This window comes from Gopherus flavomarginatus, chromosome 19 (assembly GCF_025201925.1).
Source record: "Gopherus flavomarginatus isolate rGopFla2 chromosome 19, rGopFla2.mat.asm, whole genome shotgun sequence".
Taxonomy (NCBI): Eukaryota; Metazoa; Chordata; order Testudines; family Testudinidae; genus Gopherus; species Gopherus flavomarginatus.
The window spans coordinates 22065764-22084452 of NC_066635.1; the positions used below are offsets into that span (position 1 = coordinate 22065764).

General features: G+C 47.2%; 1 protein-coding gene across 3 annotated transcripts in view; it reads right to left on the reverse strand.

Moving 5' to 3' along the window:
- The window catches only part of LOC127037375 (transient receptor potential cation channel subfamily V member 2-like), a 54236-nt gene that overhangs the window by 32811 nt on the left and 2736 nt on the right, over nucleotides 1–18689 (reverse strand). The window contains exon 1 of one of the 3 annotated variants that reach the window (XM_050929003.1): nucleotides 11035–11144. The exons of 1 other annotated variant lie outside the window; for it this stretch is intronic. The gene's annotated coding sequence lies outside the window, so the exon portion shown is untranslated. Of the gene's footprint in view, nucleotides 1–132; nucleotides 221–11034; nucleotides 11145–18689 lie in introns of those variants that run through there. One more of the 3 variants, XM_050929001.1, reaches the window with a different exon arrangement.

Consider the following 18689-nt stretch of genomic DNA (forward strand, 5'->3'; position numbering starts at 1 on the left):
CCATTGGATCTGGCCCTATAAAAGTTGTAGAATGTAAATACAGTTATCAGCTCATGAGACAACCAGCACATTAGTCTCTGAGCTTGACTGAACCTTCATATAAATTCCAACTGTTATGCAGAATCTTCTTACCCTGAACTCTTTCATTGTGTCCTAGCAGAGGAGCCTCAGGAACCTTTGCAGAGGGCATTGCAGCACATGCTCCAACCAGCCATCAGTACCGTCTTTGTGGGTAAGGCCCTTTCTGAGGCTTTCAAATGAGTCACAAGCCAACTTCTTCCAATCCTAAAATGAATCAGGCTTTGCCACATAAGGAGTAGCTTGTAAGAGAACAAAGAATGTTGTATGTTAAAAACAGTGGTACGAGATATTCCCTCCAATGGGAGGGAAGACAGAGAGATAGGGCCAAACGCATCACTGATATTAGTAAATGAAAGTCATTAATTTGGTCCTTAGGGTATAGCTACACTGCAGTCCAAGGTGTAATTACAGCACAGGTAGACATACTCGGATTGACTTGACCCATACTAGCATGGCTAACAACAGCAGTGTAAACACAGAAGCATGGGCTTCAACTCTGGCTGTATAAGCACACGGAGGACCCCAGACACGTACTCACAATGCTAGCCCATGCTGACGTCCATGCCATTGCACCGCCACTGGCTATTTTTAGCCAACCTTGCATGGATAAATCTAGCAGAGACAATCACACCTCAGATCATCTCTGGAAAGGAAAATAGAGTCAATTTGCCCACAAATCCACTCAGATGAAGCAATTTAGAAATTAACATTTGCTCAGCTATCACTCTCCCCTTTTCTACTCATTCTGGGGAACAACAAGCAATCAGTACCAAACAGAGACATAAAACAGGAGTCTGAGTTACCCATGGTTTCCTGGCAGAGGAGTGATTGTACAGCTCATTCCTGTAATGACCAGCAGACCTTCCAAACTCGGTGCATCTCATGCATACACACATCCCTGCCTGTAGTAAAAGGGTCACTCTGCACCTTTTCACAGGCTACCTGACCATGGATACACTGCTTTACATCTGGGACCAGGTAATCATTGGACTTGACCAGCCATCATATAACTGCCTCCCTGCATTCAGCACAGCCTTCATCTTATTGCTCCAGGACAATTTGAAGACATGTCAGTCGGTACGTGTCATATTTCCTTTCTCACAAAACATGAAGTTTCATTCATAAGATTCAAGTCCATGACAACTTTTATTTTAGAAAACATAGTTTGGGGTAAATAAAACATGGAGCTAAAGACACAAAGACTGTGTTTAACACTGAGGTTAGGAAGTGAGTCAGTGACAAAAAGAAAGATTAAAGAAATAATTTCAACAGAATCCTGACACAGAAGAGGGTGCAGAGATATAAAGGAAGGGCAGGGAGGAGATACCACAAAAGCTCACAGCAACTGCACTCCATTTTACTGGGACATAAATCACTGCCTATTATTTGGTTTAGCCAGGCCAGGTGGAAGCAGCTCTAAGGACTCAAGGGCCAAATTTGTCTGTGCAAGAATTTCAAGACATGATCAGAAAACACTTCTTCAGAGAACTCTCCAGCCAGCTACACGGAGATGACAGTGACCCCTTCCCAGTCCATGATCCCACACAAGGTGAGATCACATCCTGCACCGGGCACTGCACAAGACTTGCACTTGGAACAGGTGTCACAAGAACAACATACCCAGCTAGATGTAGTATGCCCATAAAGCTAGTGGATATTCCAATACTTAGATTCACCAAGCCAGTATAAAACAGCTTTGTTATTACCTTACTGGTTACACTCACAAGTCCAAACTACACAGTTCCCTTAAAGTGATCCACCCTCAGGCTTCCATCCAGGTACCCACATCAAATATGATGAAAATTTCTGTAAATCTTATTGCATCATATAAAAGAAAAGGTTCTACCAATCCCAAACAATTGGACACATTACCTCCCAGGTTAATGAATGTTTCAGATCTTACTCAAATACACGCTACAGCGAATTCTTATTAACTAAACTAAAATTTATTAAAAAACAAAAGATATGAGTTCAATTCATTGAGGTTCAGAGTCATAGCAGAAATGGTGAGCTTTGTAGTTGCAAAGAGTTCTTTCAGAAATAGTTCTTAATTTTATAGTCCAATTCTCATAACCAGGGTGTACCAGCATAACTGGGACCTCAGTCTTGTGACTCAAACTTCCCCTGATGAAGCCTAAGCAGATCTGAGATGACAAAATCAGGACTCAAGGATCTTTTATACAATTTAATATATTTTGACAAGTTGGAGTTCCTCAGGGAACAAAAGGTAATTAAGATGACTTTGAAGGAGGTCCATCACCAGTACTTAGCTATATGAATTAACATAAGGCCATTTGCTTATTCCTCCACCATTCACAGTACATTTAAAAAAGAGATGAATATCGAGATATCCCGTGTTTACAATTCATTTAAATGATATAATTTTTTTTTACCTCTGAATTATCAGAATACAGAACAGACAGGGACTGTTGATAACACTGTGGACCCTACTCATACATATGTAAATACACAAAACCACAAACATCTCCCTACTCTTTTGAGGGTTATTTATTTTGCAGGATGTTTAACCCTTTCTAGCCATGCATGCATCACAACTATCAAAACCACCACAGTTAAGGAGCTGTTACAGCATAGTCTGGTCTCACCTGTGCAGATGGACCCAAATTATGTTTTAACCTTGTTAATGGATTGTGCTACTGCTCCTATCAGATCTGTAAGACAATTCAATAACGGGCTCATACCAGGCAAATGCAGACCTAGTTATAAGGCAGAACACTACTATGATGTAACAAGACATGATAGATCTTGGTTTACAGACAAGTACTATGTTTCTCCTATATCCAAAAAAGGAACCATATGTTCTCAGTCTTATTCCAGATTACAGGAAAAACAGCAAGAAAGAAAAAGTAAAGTCTCTGCCAGGGAAAGCACAATACATGCATCTCCTCTATACAGGCTGCAGCAACTCAGAAGAAAATGGCCACTGCCTCTGCACTTAGGAAGAGTTCTTACAAATGTAAAAGTGCAAAATACATAAAATGTAACCAACACTACTGTCCCTTAAAAAACCCTGACTTTCTGTTCCATGGGAATGCTATCATGCCAGTAGAAAGGAAGTTGGTGAATAAATGCTCTTAAAACAACCTGGGCAGGAAGCCCCAGTAACTGATGTTGGATGGAGGAGCACTTAACATTACCAGTGATTTGTTAGCAGATTTCACAGTATTTTCTAAAAGCATCTTTCAGCCACAAGTATTTGGAATTTTTCCTAGAGAATTCTATAATCGGGCTATTGAATATATACACATGCAGATGAAGCAGTATGTACTCTGCATGGAACTTCTATCAACTCAGATCTAGATTCATGTCTAATATGTCTGTGGGAACTGATGCTGTTATCTGGCTCTCTCTGTGTGCTCCTCAGAAAGCTGACAATTGCCATGTTTTTGCTGTTTTTATTTTCCTTTCCACAGCTTTGCATCCCTGGAGCTACTTGTACAGAGTACCCGTACCTCCAAGAACCAGACCTCAGGACAGAAGACAGGCAAGGTAGCTCTAGTGGGCATTATACTGTCACCTGCATATCACAGGGCAAGAGCTTTCTTACCAGGACTTTGAGTCATATTTAGAGATGACAGTAGATGTAACTATACAGTACTCATCTATTTCTCTACATTACTGTCAGGGCTGTGACTATTAAAATGGGTAGTTCACTCCAAGACTGGTCAAGACTGCTGCCTTTAACATCTCAAATGGCCCTGAATGTACCATACATACCCAATGCAGCAGTACAGACCTGGGGGTGCTATCAATGACACAGCCCAGCAAGGGCACAGAGGGGAAGGCACCAAGAGCAGTTTTCAAAGGGGAACAAATATACACTTCTACATTACAGAAGAAACCATGTTTGCATTTTTGCAAGGGGCACTATACCATACATGAGAGTGGGTGCAGAGCAGCTCCATCCTTGCCTTGCTCTGCCTTCAGGGCTGGGATAGAAGAGATGCAGGGTGCCTATTAAAAAGGGTTAGAGAGCTGTAAACCAGCAGAGTCTGTCAGTGTACTTCAAAGACATGGGGTTTTCCTCCCAAGTGTCTATTGGCAGGAGTTGGAGGTAAACAGGTTTTAATCAAATGATTTTAAGCCAACAGCTATCAAAAGTCCTTGATATGCTACCACCAAAAAAATATCCTCTAAAGCTTACTGCCCAAATCCCCCTCCTTGGAGAGGCCTGACTTAGTCTGTTTGCTGCTAACCATAGGTCTCCTACTTCTGCCTGTGAGGCAAATTTATGGCATTGTGCTGCATTTGGCTCCTGATTGTTCCCCTCAGGAGCCCCACCTTATTATACCAACAGCTTTCACCTGTGCAGCTATGAGCCATGAGACTTGAACAGAGAAATCAACTCTCCATCTGCTGGATTCAATGTAGGACCTCCCAGCACCCTGAGAATTTTTGCCTGACTTTAAGGGATCAGCTGTAAAATGTATGGGTGGCGAGGGGGGCAGTTTGAGTTAGATTTTGACTCAAATCTTGCAATGAGCTTCATGCAAGCAGAGGCCTACAGAGAGCTCATTGCATAAGCCTGGGAGTAGTTTCACAGGGTTTTTTTTGGTAAATTCTAAAGAAGAGAGTTGAAGGGAAAGGGGAATTTAAATCTTTTCCTAAGGTGTTTGGGTCACAAACCCAACAGCACTGGGCTAAGTGTGTGTGAGAGCCAGAGAATGAAATTGATTGTAAACAGTGAAAAAGACGGTTACTCACCTTTGTAACTGTTGTTCTTCGAGATGTGTTGCTCACATCCATTCCAGTTAGGTGTGCGCGCCGCGCGTGCACGCTCGTCGGAAACTTTTTACCCTAGCAACTCCAGTGGGCCGGCAGGTCGCCCCCTAGAGTGGCGCCGCCATGGCGCTCGATATATACCCCTGCCGGCCCACCCGCTCCTCAGTTCCTTCTTGCCGGCTACTCCGACAGTGGGGAAGGAGGGCGGGTGTGGAATGGATGTGAGCAACACATCTCGAAGAACAACAGTTACAAAGGTGAGTAACCGTCTTTTCTTCTTCGAGTGATTGCTCACATCCATTCCAGTTAGGTGAATCCCAAGCCATACCTAGGCGGTGGGGTCGGAGTGAGAAGTAGCGGCATGGAGCACTGCAGATCCGAAGGCCGCGTCCTCTCTTGACTGCTGGACCAGGGCGTAGTGGGAAGCAAAGGTGTGGACCGATGACCAGGTCGCTGCCCGACAGATTTCCTGGATGGGCACACGGGCGAGGAAAGCCAGCGACGACGCCTGCACCCTGGTAGAATGCGCAGTCACACGGCCCGTAGGGACGTGGGCCAAGTCATAGCAGGTCCTGATACAGGACGTTACCCACGAGGATAACCTCTGCGAAGAAATGGGAAGCCCCTTCATGCGGTCCGCTACTGCCACGAAAAGCTGGGGGGATTTGCGGAACGGTTTGGTCCTCTCCACATAGAACGCGAGAGCCCTACGGACATCAAGCGAGTGGAGCTGTTGCTCCCTGCCTGAAGAGTGAGGTTTCGGGAAAAAAACCGGGAGGAATATCTCTTGGTTGACGTGGAAGGCTGAGACCACCTTGGGGAGAAAGGCAGGGTGTGGCCTCAGCTGCACCTTATCTTTATGGAAGACTGTATACGGGGGGTCTACCGTGAGAACCCGGAGTTCCGACACCCGTCTAGCTGAGGTGATAGCTACTAGAAAGGCAGTCTTCCAAGAGAGATAGAGTAGGGAGCAAGTAGCTAACGGCTCGAAGGGGGGCCCCATGAGCCGAGACAACACCAGGTTAAGATCCCAGGTTGGGGCAGGGAGTCGGACGTTAGGGTACAAACGTTCCAGCCCCTTCAGGAATCTAGTCACCGTCGGGTGAGAAAAAACGGAGCGGCCATCCCCACCCGGGTGAAAGGTGGAGATAGCCGCCAGGTGGACCCGCAAGGACGATATCGCCAGGCCCTGTTGTTTGAGGGACCAAATATAGTCTAAAATATTGGCCACCGAAACTTCCATCGGGCGGAGACCTTTCTCCACGCACCAACAGGAGAAACGCTTCCACTTGGCCGAGTATGTCGCTCTAGTGGAAGGCTTCCTGCTGCCCAAGAGTACCTCCCGTACCGGGGTGGAGCAGCGCAGTTCAGAACTGGTCAGCCACGCAGGAGCCACGCCGCTAGGTGCAGCGACTGCAGGTCCGGGTGACAGAGAGTCCCGTGTTCCTGGGTGATCAGGTCCGGGTGAAGGGGCAGGGGAACTGGGTCGGCTATGGCCAGGTCCAGCAACATGGGGTACCAATGCTGCCTGGGCCACGCCGGGGCTACCATGATCACGCGGGCCCTGTCCCTGCGCACCTTCAGAAGGACCCTGTGGACCAGCGGGAACGGGGGAAACGCGTAGAACAAGTGGGTCGTCCACGGAATAAGGAAGGCATCTGCTATAGACCCGGGTTCCCTGCCCTGAAAAGAGCAGAACGCCTGGCATTTCCTGTTCCCCCCGGATGCGAAGAGGTCCACACGGGGACAACCCCACCTCTGGAAGATCGAGAGGGCGACGTCCGGGCGAAGGGACCACTCGTGTGAGAGGAAGGATCTGCTCAGGCGGTCCGCCAGCGTGTTCCGTACTCCGGGGAGAAAGGAAGCCGTGAGGTGAATGAAGTGGGCTACACAAAAGTCCCAGAGTTGCATCGCCTCGTGACATAGGGGAGAGGATCTGGTGCCGCCCTGCTTGTTGATATAGTACATGGTCGTCGTGTTGTCGGTAAACACCGCGACACAAAGACCCCGAAGCTGGTGACAGAACGTTTGACAAGCAAGGCGGACCGCTCTCAACTCCCGCATGTTGATGTGCAGCTTCACCTCCTGCGGGGACCACAGGCCCTGTGTTCTCAGGGATCCCAGGTGGGCCCCCCAGCCAAGATCTGAGGCATCCGTCGTTAGGGACACCGAGGGCTGGGGTGGGTGGAATGGGAGCCCCGCACACACTACGGACTGGTCTAGCCACCAGCTGAGAGAATCCAACACCCCCTGGGGAATTGTGATCAGCATGTCTAGTGGTTGCCTTGCCGACTGGTAATGTGCGATGAGCCACGACTGGAGGGGCCTCATGCGGAGCCGAGCGTAACCGGTCACAAATGTGCATGCTGCCATGTGGCCTAACAGGGTTAGACATGTCCGTATTGATGTTAAGGGGGCTGCCCGCAATCGCTGAACGATCGCCGACAACGCCTGGAACCTTGGCAACGGCAGAAGGGCCCTGGCCACTGTGGAGTCCAGGACGGCCCCGATGAACTCCACCCTCTGCGTGGGGAGCAGGGTGGACTTGCCTACATTGATCATGAGGCCCAAGGTAGCAAACAGGCCGGTGATCCTGCGGACGTGGCTGCAAACCTGTAGCTCCGACATGCCCTGAATTAACCAGTCGTCTAGGTAAGGGAACACGTGGATACGACTGCGCCGAAGATGTGCCACAACGACGGCCATGCATTTTGTGAATACCCTCGGAGCCGTAGAAAGGCCAAATGGGAGGACTGCAAATTGGTAGTGAAGGCGGCCCACCACGAATCGAAGGAAACGTCTGTGGTGTGGCCAAATGGCAATGTGAAAATAAGCGTCCTGCATGTCGAGGGCGGCATACCAGTCTCCCGGATCCAGGGATGGGATAATGGTCCCCAGGGATACCATGCGGAACTTCAACTTCACTAGGTACTTGTTGAGCTCTCGCAGGTCGAGGATAGGCCTGAGGCCTCCCTTGGCCTTGGGGATCAGAAAGTAGCGGGAACAAAACCCCTTGCCTTTCTCGTTTTCCGGAACCACCTCTATAGCTCCTTTGTTGAGGAGCGTCTGTACCTCCTGCCGAAGGAATTGCTCGTGAGAGGGGTCCCTGAAGAGGGACGAGGAAGGGGGGCGGGAGGGAGGAAATGATATAAACTGCAGGCGGTATCCCATCTGCACCGTGCGTAAGACCCAGCGGTCCGATGTTATTTGGGTCCACGCCGGGAGGAAAAACGAAAGGCGGTTGGAAAACGAGGGGGAAGGATCAGTGGGGGAAACTGTTATTGCGCCCTCGGGCGCACCTTCAAAACGAAGGCTTGGGCCCAGGCGGGGGCTTGGAGGAGCTTTGATTCTGCCCCCCTTGGTTCCCCGAATGTCTACGCCTTCCATTCCTGCTGCGGCGCCTATTAAGGTCCTGCCGCTGGCGGAACTGGGGGTATGGCCTACGCTGCTGTTGCTGCTGCGGCCGGAAGGGTCTGCGCTGCGTTCCCGGCGTGTGCATCCCAAGGGAGCGCATAATGACCCGATTGTCTTTAAGACTTTTCAGTCTGGGGTCTGTCTTTTCTGAAAACAGGCCCTGGCCTTCGAACGGGAGGTCCTGGATGGTGTATTGGAGCTCCGGTGGAAGGCCAGAAACCTGAAGCCAGGAGATGCGGCGCATCGCTACCCCCGAGGCGAGGGTGTGGGCAGCCGAGTCTGCAGCGTCCAAAGAGGCCTGTAACGAGGTTCGTGCAACCTTCTTGCCCTCGTCAAGAATGGCCGCAAATTCTTGACGGGCCTCTTGTGGCAGCAGCTCTTTAAACTTGTCCGCTGCCACCCATGAGTTAAAAGCATATCTGCTAAGAAGGGCTTGCTGATTTGAAACCCTGAGCTGAAGGGCCCCAGCCGAATAGACCTTGCGGCCGAGGAGGTCCATACGCCTGGCCTCCTTGGATTTGGGGGCTGGGGCTTCCTGTCCGTGGCGCTCCCTCTCGTTCACCGACTGCACCACCAGGGAACACGGTGTCGGGTGAACGTGGAGGTACTCGTAGCCCTTGGAGGGGGCCATGTACTTCCTCTCGACGCCCCTCGCCGTAGGGGGGATGGAGGCCGGTGACTGCCAGATTGTATTGGCGTTGGCCTGGATCGTCCTAATGAAGGGTAGGGCGACCCTGGTGGGAGCATCGGATGAGAGGATGCTGACAACGGGGTCCTCGATCTCAGAGACCTCCTCGGCTTGCAAACTCAGATTCTGTGCTACTCGCCTAAGGAGGTCTTGGTGTGCCCTGAGATCTAGCGGAGGAGGGCTACTGGAGGAAGTGCCAGCCACCGCTTCGTCGGGAGAGGAGGATGAGGAGACCCCTGGCAAGAAAGTGTCCAGTGGGGGGTCCCCCCTCAGCCCTCGCCTCTGTCTCAGGAGCAAGACCAGGGTCTTGCTGCTTCGATCCTTCCTCTCCATCAGGGGAGGGAGGGGGGCGAGACAACGAAGCCTCTGGCACCCTGTGCTCCGCCGTTGCAGGCCTAGCAGGAAGCTGTTGGGGGCCCTGGGCTTGATGGTACGCCCAGGGTGTCCAAAACCCCCACTGCTGCGGACCCTGGTCCTGTTGCGGAGGGTCCTGGAATAATGCCGCCTGTCTGTCGGTGCCCAGCGCATATACGCTGTCCGCTTGAGATGACACCGACGGCTGTCTGGAAGGCCATGGCGGGGCCGACCGCGGCTGATAAGAGTCTGCGCGGTTCGGCACCGAAGATCTTCTCGGTGCCGGGGATCGGTACCGGGAGTCATACCGGCGCCGGGATCGGGACCGGGTTCTGTCTCGGTGCCGGGATCTGGACCGGTACCGGCCGCTGCTTCGGTGCCGGGATCGGGACCGGGACCTGCCACCGACGTGGTGCCGGGAGGTCGACCGGGACCGGGACCTGCCACAGCTCGGTGCCGGGAGGTCGACCGGCGCGGTGAATGACGGCGAGACTGGCTCCTAGAGTCACGGTGCCGGTATCGACAGCTGGAGTCAGACCGTGACCGTCTGGAGGTCGATCGGCGCCGCGAGTGCGACCGGTACCGCCAAGGGGAGCGGTGCCGGGACTGCGAGTGGCGGCGGGATCTCGAGCTACCGTGGCGTCGGGACCTCGATCGCGAGCGTGAGTCCCGAGACGGTGCTGTCATCATGGGCTTGCCCCTAGATGCTACCCGCACCGGAGGTACCGGGGGGTGGCGGCTGAGTTGACTCAGTCAGGGCGATAAGGTCCCGTGCCGAGGCGAAGGTCTCCGGAGTGGATGGGACCAATAGCTCAACCCCAGATCTTATGGGGGAGCTTGGCAGTACCGGACTCGACGGACCCACCGGGCCCGGAGTCGACGGTGCCGGTAGCGCCGCGGCCGATGTCGATGCCGGGCGCTCCATTCGAGTCTGCCTGGCTGGAGTAGCAGACGTTGATGGTCTCGTTTCTGCACCCGGTGCCGGGGAAGGTCGGTGCCGGGGAGTCTTTCCGGTGCCGGTGCGATCCGGTGCCGGCGTCGAGATCACGGCCTGCAAAGCTGCTGGGTCAAGTGCCGCTTCCATTAGGAGAGTCCTGAGTCTTTGGTCTCTCTCCTTCTTTGTTCTGGGCTTAAAAGCCTTGCAAATGCGGCACTTGTCCGACCTGTGCGATTCCCCCAGGCACTTTAGACACGCGTCGTGAGGGTCGCTGGTTGGCATAGGCTTTTTACAGGCTGCACATTGCTTAAAGCCCGGTGAACCAGGCATGAGCCCGGTGCTGGGTGCCGGGAAGGGCTACAGCCCAGACCGGCGAACAACTATATACAAATACTATTTACACTACAAACTAATTAACTAACTATACTTAACCACTAACTAACAACTGTAGTAACAACGGTAGTAACAAGGAGAGCTAGGGACGTGGAGGACAGCAATGCCGCGCTCCACAGTTCCAACGACCGACACGGCGGTAAGAAGGAACTGAGGAGCGGGTGGGCCGGCAGGGGTATATATCGAGCGCCATGGCGGCGCCACTCTAGGGGGCGACCTGCCGGCCCACTGGAGTTGCTAGGGTAAAAAGTTTCCGACGAGCGTGCACACGCGGCGCGCACACCTAACTGGAATGGATGTGAGCAATCACTCGAAGAAGAACTGGTCCTTCTAGCTTCATTATTATCCAACCTCCATGAACAGCAAAAAGTATACAAAGAGTCCCACTTTATACCTGGAACTGAAACAGATTTACTAGCCTTACCTCTAAGGAGCCTAGGGGATAATGCACATTGGAGGCCCTGCAATACCAGCCTGTGATATCCTACCCACCCTGTGGGTAGATGGAGTTAGAGAAGCTGTCTTAACCACTGACTTCAAAAGTTTCTCTCCCTCTTCCTCTTCCCCCATTCTCCTAGAGTGTCCTTCCGTAAATACAATCATTAACAACAAACGTTAGCACCATCCACTGGCAGCCTCCCATACTCCACTTTATTATCAATGCTATAAGTATGCTAATAAGCAAATCATTACTCCTCAAGTGGTTTGTCAGGTTAATGCTCTCTGCTAAGCAGATGACTGAGCTGCAGTCCTGATATTTACACACTTCTATATTTAAACCTAACACTAGCAGAACAATCAGAATGAAAGCGTTGCAGCTGTGTTGGTCCTGGATATTACAGAGACAAGTTGGGTAATATCTTTTATTAGACCAACTTCTGTTGGAGAGACAAGCTTTCGAATATACACAGAACTCAAAGAAGACCTGAAGAAGTTAGTCCAATAAAATATATTACTCTCCCACCTTGTCTCTTTAATCAGAATTAAATGCAGTTTTACTTAACCTTCTGAATTTATGGGAACTCCCTGCAAGCCTGGGGCATCTTAAATGTTCCAGGAACTAAAACAATGTAGAATTCTGGAGACCCATCCCAGCACATTTGGAAGAGGAAATTCACTCTCAACTAGAAAAGGGAGAAATTGAGAGTTTAAATAAAATTCCTTTTGTGCTTTTAAACTAGAGTCCACGCTTGCTCTGCGGATCAGTAGCTTCTTTTAAGTAGCACTATGCACTGTAGTGTCCTAAAGGGACATGGGAAAGCAAAGCAGCAGTAGCACTGGGTGTATGTGGTCAATTCAATTCTAAGATTCATCTCCTTGCTTTTAGAAGTGCTAATCGGTGGAACCTATTTACATACATAACTCCCTCACATGCACACACACATCCAGTTGCGATTGTATCAGGATCTAAGCTTGAGGCATCTGACTGATAGTGAGTGGTTGCACTGTTAACTCCTAAACATTTTGCAGTTAGTGGTGTATATCCCTACTGTTCTAGGGTATGAGGTGATAACTTCTTTCCTTTCAGGAGAAAAGGTTCTAAGGAAGACTAATGCATTCACTGGCATTAGCTCAGCGGTGTGCAGTTACCTAATGCAAGCACCACTAAGGAGAGCAAGCCCAAGAGCATACTCCTGGCTCCCCAGGCCTCTAGCCAGCAGTGCTTGCCTTCTTGAGGAGCAGACCAAGAAAAGACAATCTAAACAAGAACACCAGCTTCGAAGCCATGTGCATGGTTACTCTTGAAGCCAGATATGACTCAGAGGCACTGAAAAGAATAAAACAGTAGGGGGGAGGAAAAGGTATATTTGGGGCTGTGTCTCGGATGTAGGAGTAGAGGTGGAAATCCACACATACTTATTTAAAAAAAATCAGTATGTTCTGGTTTGCAGAGCGGAGTGTGAGATGTTTCAAAGGCAGCACATGGAGAGACTGAAACAGGAAGAAAGGTTGCAAAGGTTTAGAGAAGAGGAACAAAAGAGGTAAAAAGACAAAAGAAACTTCAAAACAATCCCAGTCTTCCCAGATATAGGACTACAATTACACTTTCCCATCACTCTGCTCCCCTTTATGACTCTCTCCTCTTAGCCCCTTGGCTCCCCATCATATGCCACCTCGTCTGATTCCCACCAAAGAATCTATTTTATTGCTAACTAGCAGCACGGAAGTGGCTGTACCCCTTCTCCAAGCACTCATTTTTCATATAATATGCAGGGGAGGCATCTTAAATACTGTCTGAAACTCCTCCCCTGTGTATGTTACGTGATCTATACTTTCTAAAAAACAGTCTCACCATCTGAAATTAACTATTTAATGAAATTATAGGCAACAAGAGGGCAAACTACTACAGCTTCTGGAAGAGACTAAAGGAACCTTTGAAGCACAAAGGGTCTATCTGGAAGAACAGCTATCACAAGTACTATTTGGAGAAATGGAGAGGAAGAGGAACTGCATGGCTGATACAGGATATGAGCCAAACTGGAGTTGTAATTACCTCCTTCCCCCCCCCCCCCCCATAGCAGTAGCTGTATGGAAATAACATGCTTTCAGCCATAAACCCTTACATTTCTACAGAGCTTTATTCTGAAGGATCCTAACCGGCTTTAGTCTGCAATATATCAGAGCCACTTTCCTCTTCATGGAAATAGTCTCTCTGTGGTGGGATATAGCAGTCAATCTCTAGCGGTAGCACCACACAACAACGTCCTTTGGAAGAGAGGAAAAGCTTTTCCAACTGAAGCTGCAGAAGGAACTTAATTACTGTAGGCAACATGCAATTATTTGAGTTGAAACGTGGCCTGGATATCTTGCAAAAGATACCATCAGACATTTAATGACAAGTTGCTAAGGCCTAATTTTTATGTATTGTCTAAAGAGGGCATCTCCAATAGCACATCAGCTCCCCTGTCCCCCACTGTCCTAATATGGAACTCTTAGCAAGAACTCCAGAAATCTGCCCAACATAATTTTAATTCCAATAGGATACAAACCCGAACATCATTATAGAAATTAGGGCTGACAATTAATCGCAGTTAGCTCACACGATTAACTAAAAAAATTAATTGTGATTAAAAAAATTGTAGTTTTAATTGCACTGTTAAACAATAGAATACCAATTTAAATGTATTAAATATGTTGGATGTTTTTCTGCATTTTCACATGTATTGTATTGTTTGTTGTAACTGAAATCAAAATGTGTATTATTTTTATTAGAAATATTTGCACTGTAAAAATGATTAACGAAAGTAATATTATTTTTCACTTAACTTCATACAAGTGCTGTAGTGCAATCTCTTTGTCATGAAAGTGCAACTTGCAAATTATATATTTTTTTTGTTACGTAACTGCACTCAAAAACAAAATGTAAAACTTCAGAGCCTAAAAGGCCACTCAGTCCTACTTCTTGTTCACCCAATCGCTAAAACAAACACGTTTGTTTACATTTACAGGAGATAATGCTGCCCTCTTCTTATTTACAATGTCACCAGAAAGTGAGAACAGGCATTTGCGTGGCACTTTTGTAGCAAGGTATTTACGTGCCAGATATGCTAAATATTCGTATGCCTCATCATGCTTCAGCCACCATTCCATAAAACATGCTTCCAGGCCGATGACACTCGTTAGAAAAATTAGTTAATTAAATTTGTGACTGAAGTCCTTGGGGGAGAATTGTATGTCCCTTGCTCTGTTTCCCCCGCATTCTGCCATATATTTCATGTTATAGAAGTCCTGGATGATGACCCAGCACATGTTGTTCATTTTAAGAACACTTTCACTGCGGATTTGACAAAATGCAAAGAAGGTACCAATGTGAGATTTCTAAAGACAGCTACAGCACTCAGCCCAAGGTTTAAGAATCTGAAATGCCTTCCAAAATCTGAGAAGGACGAGGTGTAGAGAATACTTTCAGAAGTATTAAAAGAGCAACACTCTGATGCGGAAACTATAGAACCCAAAAAAGAAAACAAACCCTCTTGTGGTGGCATCGGACTCAATGAAAATGAATGTGTGCCAGTCCACACTACTTTGGATGGTTATGTAAATAAACTTGTTAGTATGAGCGATTGGCTGAACAAGAAGTAGGACTGAGTGGACTTGCAAGCTCTAAAGTTTTACATTTTTTTATTTTTGAATGCAGATTTTTTTTGTACATAATTCTACATTTGTAAGTTCAACTTTCATGATAAAGAGATTGCACTACAGTACTTGTATTAGGTAAACTGAAAAATACTATTTCTTTTGTTTTTTTACAGTGAAAATATTTATAATAAAAATATAAAGTGAGCACTGTACACTTTATATTCTGTGTTGTAACTGAAATTGATAAATTTGAAAATGTAGAAAACATCCAAAAATATTTAAATAAATGGTATTCTATTGTGGCTGAACAGTGCGATTAATTGAGATTAATTTTTTTAATCGTGCAATCGTGATTAATTTTTTTAATCATTTGACAGCCCTAATAGAAATGTTTTCTGTGCTTGTTCTCTTGTAGTGTTGCAACAGAATTTTCACTGACCTTTGCCTTCCTGATCACTGCTGGTAAACTAGATGCCAAAAGACACAACTGGCTTTTGATGTCTAGATTATTTACTCACTTTTGCCATCCCAAATTACATCTTCCAGGAGAAACAATTGTGCTGTGAAATACAGAGGAAGGCAGAGGCACAGATCAATGGGCTGCAAGCTGAAATCAAAAGACTCATGGAGAAGAGGGTAATAAAAAAGCTGAATTTATTAAAATAAGCCCAATGGACACTGCTAAGTACTACGCGTCATAAAGAGCCCATGAGGGCTATAGCCAACTCTTAAGAACATTCTGTTTAGAAATGTTGATTCTTAAATAATTTATTTTTCTTCCCTCAGTATCATCAGGTACTTAATACATGAAAACAAGGTCTTTACTAATTAAGCTTTTGTTATTCTCCATCATATTTTTAATTCCACTTGTGACATAATCATTTCCACAGCAACCAGTTTATAATCCTCAGAAACTTGTGGTAACTTGTTTGCTAGTTTGGGTTGTTCTGATTAGCATCTTTGTCTTATGTCTTGGTCTTGAGGAATTCCATTCAATGGATAAACTATATTTGAATTAAATGAGCCTTTTATAGAGCTGGAGCAGAGGGCTGGGGGCTCAATACTCCTGGATTCTAATCTTGTCTCAGTATATGTCTTTTTGCAAGTCACAGATCCCTTCTATGCCTTAGTTTACACATCTCCAAAGTAGGAATAATAACTACTATGGCATATCCTACTGAGGTTATGAAGTTTAATATTTATGTGTGTCCTAAGATATCTGAATGAAGGGCACTACAGAAGAGCAATTTATTATAAATAACCTAATTTAACTCCTTTCAATATTCCAAATTTATTAGTCACTCATAGAGAAAACGTACTTATCTGGTGCTGCATTGATTCTGCCTTGTACTAACATTGATGCAAATGAATGTTCTGTCAACAATGCTGCCAAACAGCCCAACCTTCCAGAGGTAGCTCAGAGAACCCTTGTTCAATAGACTGGGAGAGGTACCTTTGTGGAAGAAGTGAAACTCTCCCAGGCCCACTCTGTCTTGTCTGATATTCAAAAGCTGGCCTGCCACAGCTCTGACATGGATCTTCAGGGGGAGACATAGTGAAAGCAGAGAGCTAATCTCAAAGCTGTTTAAAAAAATCTTGATTTGGGATGTTGCTTTCTGTTTCTCTTGTAGCTTTCTATTGATGCATACTCAGAGGGAAGGTAAGATACTGTGCGATATGCTACCAAAGAGAACACTGGGGGGTGGGGGTGGTTGTCTTAGTCAAGGTAACATCCCCAAGACTTTCCACAGTTGTTTTGCAATGCACCAGAGTAATTAATGCCTTACAAAATCCCATATGAAATACAGCAAACTACAATGTAACAAATATTTTAACAATTCCAGCCAAATATTTCTAAGTCATATGACCAAAAGTGGGAAGAGGATTCATTCTCTAGAACCGTGGGACAAAATTTCCATAGAACTGGAGGACTGAATGGCTCAGGGGATTGGTAATGATATACGGACACTTTCAGTCATTTGTTCCACTCAGAGACAGTATGGCCCAATGGATGGAAAACTAGACTCAGGAGACTTGTGTTCTATTCCTGGCTCTGCCATCAGTCTGCTGAGTGACCTAGGACAAGTCACTTCACCTCGCTGGGCCTCAGTTTCTCCATCTGTAAAATAAGGATAATGACACAAACCACTGGCTGGAAGTTGACGATAGCCAAGTTAAGACTGGAAATAAGGCATACATTTTTAACAGTGAGGGTAATCATCTATTGGAACAATTTACCAGGGGCTGTGGCAGATTCTCCATCATTGCTTTTTAAATCTAGATTGGATGTTTTTCTAGAAGATATGCTCTAGGAATGATTTTGGAGCAGTTCTCTGGCCTTTGTTATACAGGAGGCCAGATTAGATAATCACAGTGCTCCCTTCTGGATTTGGAATCTATGAATACACACCAAGATGAAAGCAGATCAAAATCATTATTATCTAAGTACTTATTGTACCTGATACATGTTTTGCAGCCCCTGTTAAATGAGCTGGTGGAATGGAGTCCTCCTCATAAACTCCAACAACATAAGAAGAGCCCTGCACGGATACAAATTTATATCCATGGATGCAGATATCCACAGATATAAATTGGTATCCACGGAACCGCAGAGCTCTCCTGGGAACTGCAGCAGTGAAAGGAGCAGAACGTGGGGCTGCTGCTCCTAGGAGCCAGCACCCTATGCCAGGAGGTCCCGCAGTGCGGCTGTACCGCCCCCAGCCCTGCCCCTGTCCCTTCCACGCAGCTGTCTGAGTCTCCCATCTGGGAGCGTGTGTGCTGTTTGAACACAAGAGCACAACTAGGGACAGCTGCCAGTGAGCCTGGTGCCCACCCCAGTGGGCAGGGCTGGGGGCAGTACAGCTGTGCCAGAAGAGCTTCCGGGACAGGGCGCTAGCTCCTGGGAGCAGTGGCCTCACATTATGCTCATTTTGCCGCTGCAGTTCCTGGGAGAGCCCTGAGGTTCCACCGATACCAATTTATATCTGTGGATTTAAATTTGTATCCGAACAGGGCTCTAAACATAAGTGGCACTAACTGGCACCTTTAAACTGATAGGTTAAGGATTAAGAGTGTGATTCACAAAGGGCATGGAGACTGAGCTATCCACTGCCCCTATATGTTTTCTTCCAGATGAGAGTTATGGTACACTAGTTGGGAGTGCATTGAAAGATTGCACTGCTGCTGCCCATGCTGTACCCATTCTATGGATAAGAGAAGACACCAGTTTTCAGGATTGTCAAGCCAATGTGTTTCATAAGCATCAAATTCACTTAAAAATAAAAACTGAAAATCTGTATTGTTTATATAGGTTCATTTTTATGTTATCTGTGATGTTATGCCTCAAGCAAAAGGAAGGACTCAGATACCATCTCTCTTCTAGCCTGATCTGGAATTAATTCACCTCTGTTATTGTCCCTCTTTATGCACAAGTATGTAGGACAAAGAAAGGACAGGGAGTGAAAAGGAGGGGATGGTCGGACAACGAAAGGCAGGTTGTCACCCACCATTCAGACAGAAAACACATTGCCTCAGTATCAGAAAAAAAGGTGTGATAGAAAGCAGCAGCAAAGGGACTTCAGGAAAACAAATACAGCATGTGTCACAGTGGAGTGTGCCTTTGGAATATAGAATGTGTCTCTACTCTCTTATAGCCTCATAGCACCTGCACCTTCACTGCAGTCCCTGACTCCATCTCAGACATTGCATCCTCAACCTTCCCCAGTACAACCAGCACCTCCTACAGGTTAGTGCAAGTTACATGGCTCTTATCACGTACACACCTATATCATAAAGGCTCTGATGGGGACATGAAGAGTACCCTAGGGAAAAATCTGATCAGCTCTTATTTGTACAATCAGTGATGCTCCACATTCCTTCCAGCTTTGAAGGGCTGGGGCTGAGCTTTGAAATCAGCTGAGGACTAGGGCTGCCTTTGAAATCAGTCAAACCTGCTCTTCAGTATCCCAGAGGAGTTAGCTAGGTGTTTCTCTTCCCAGG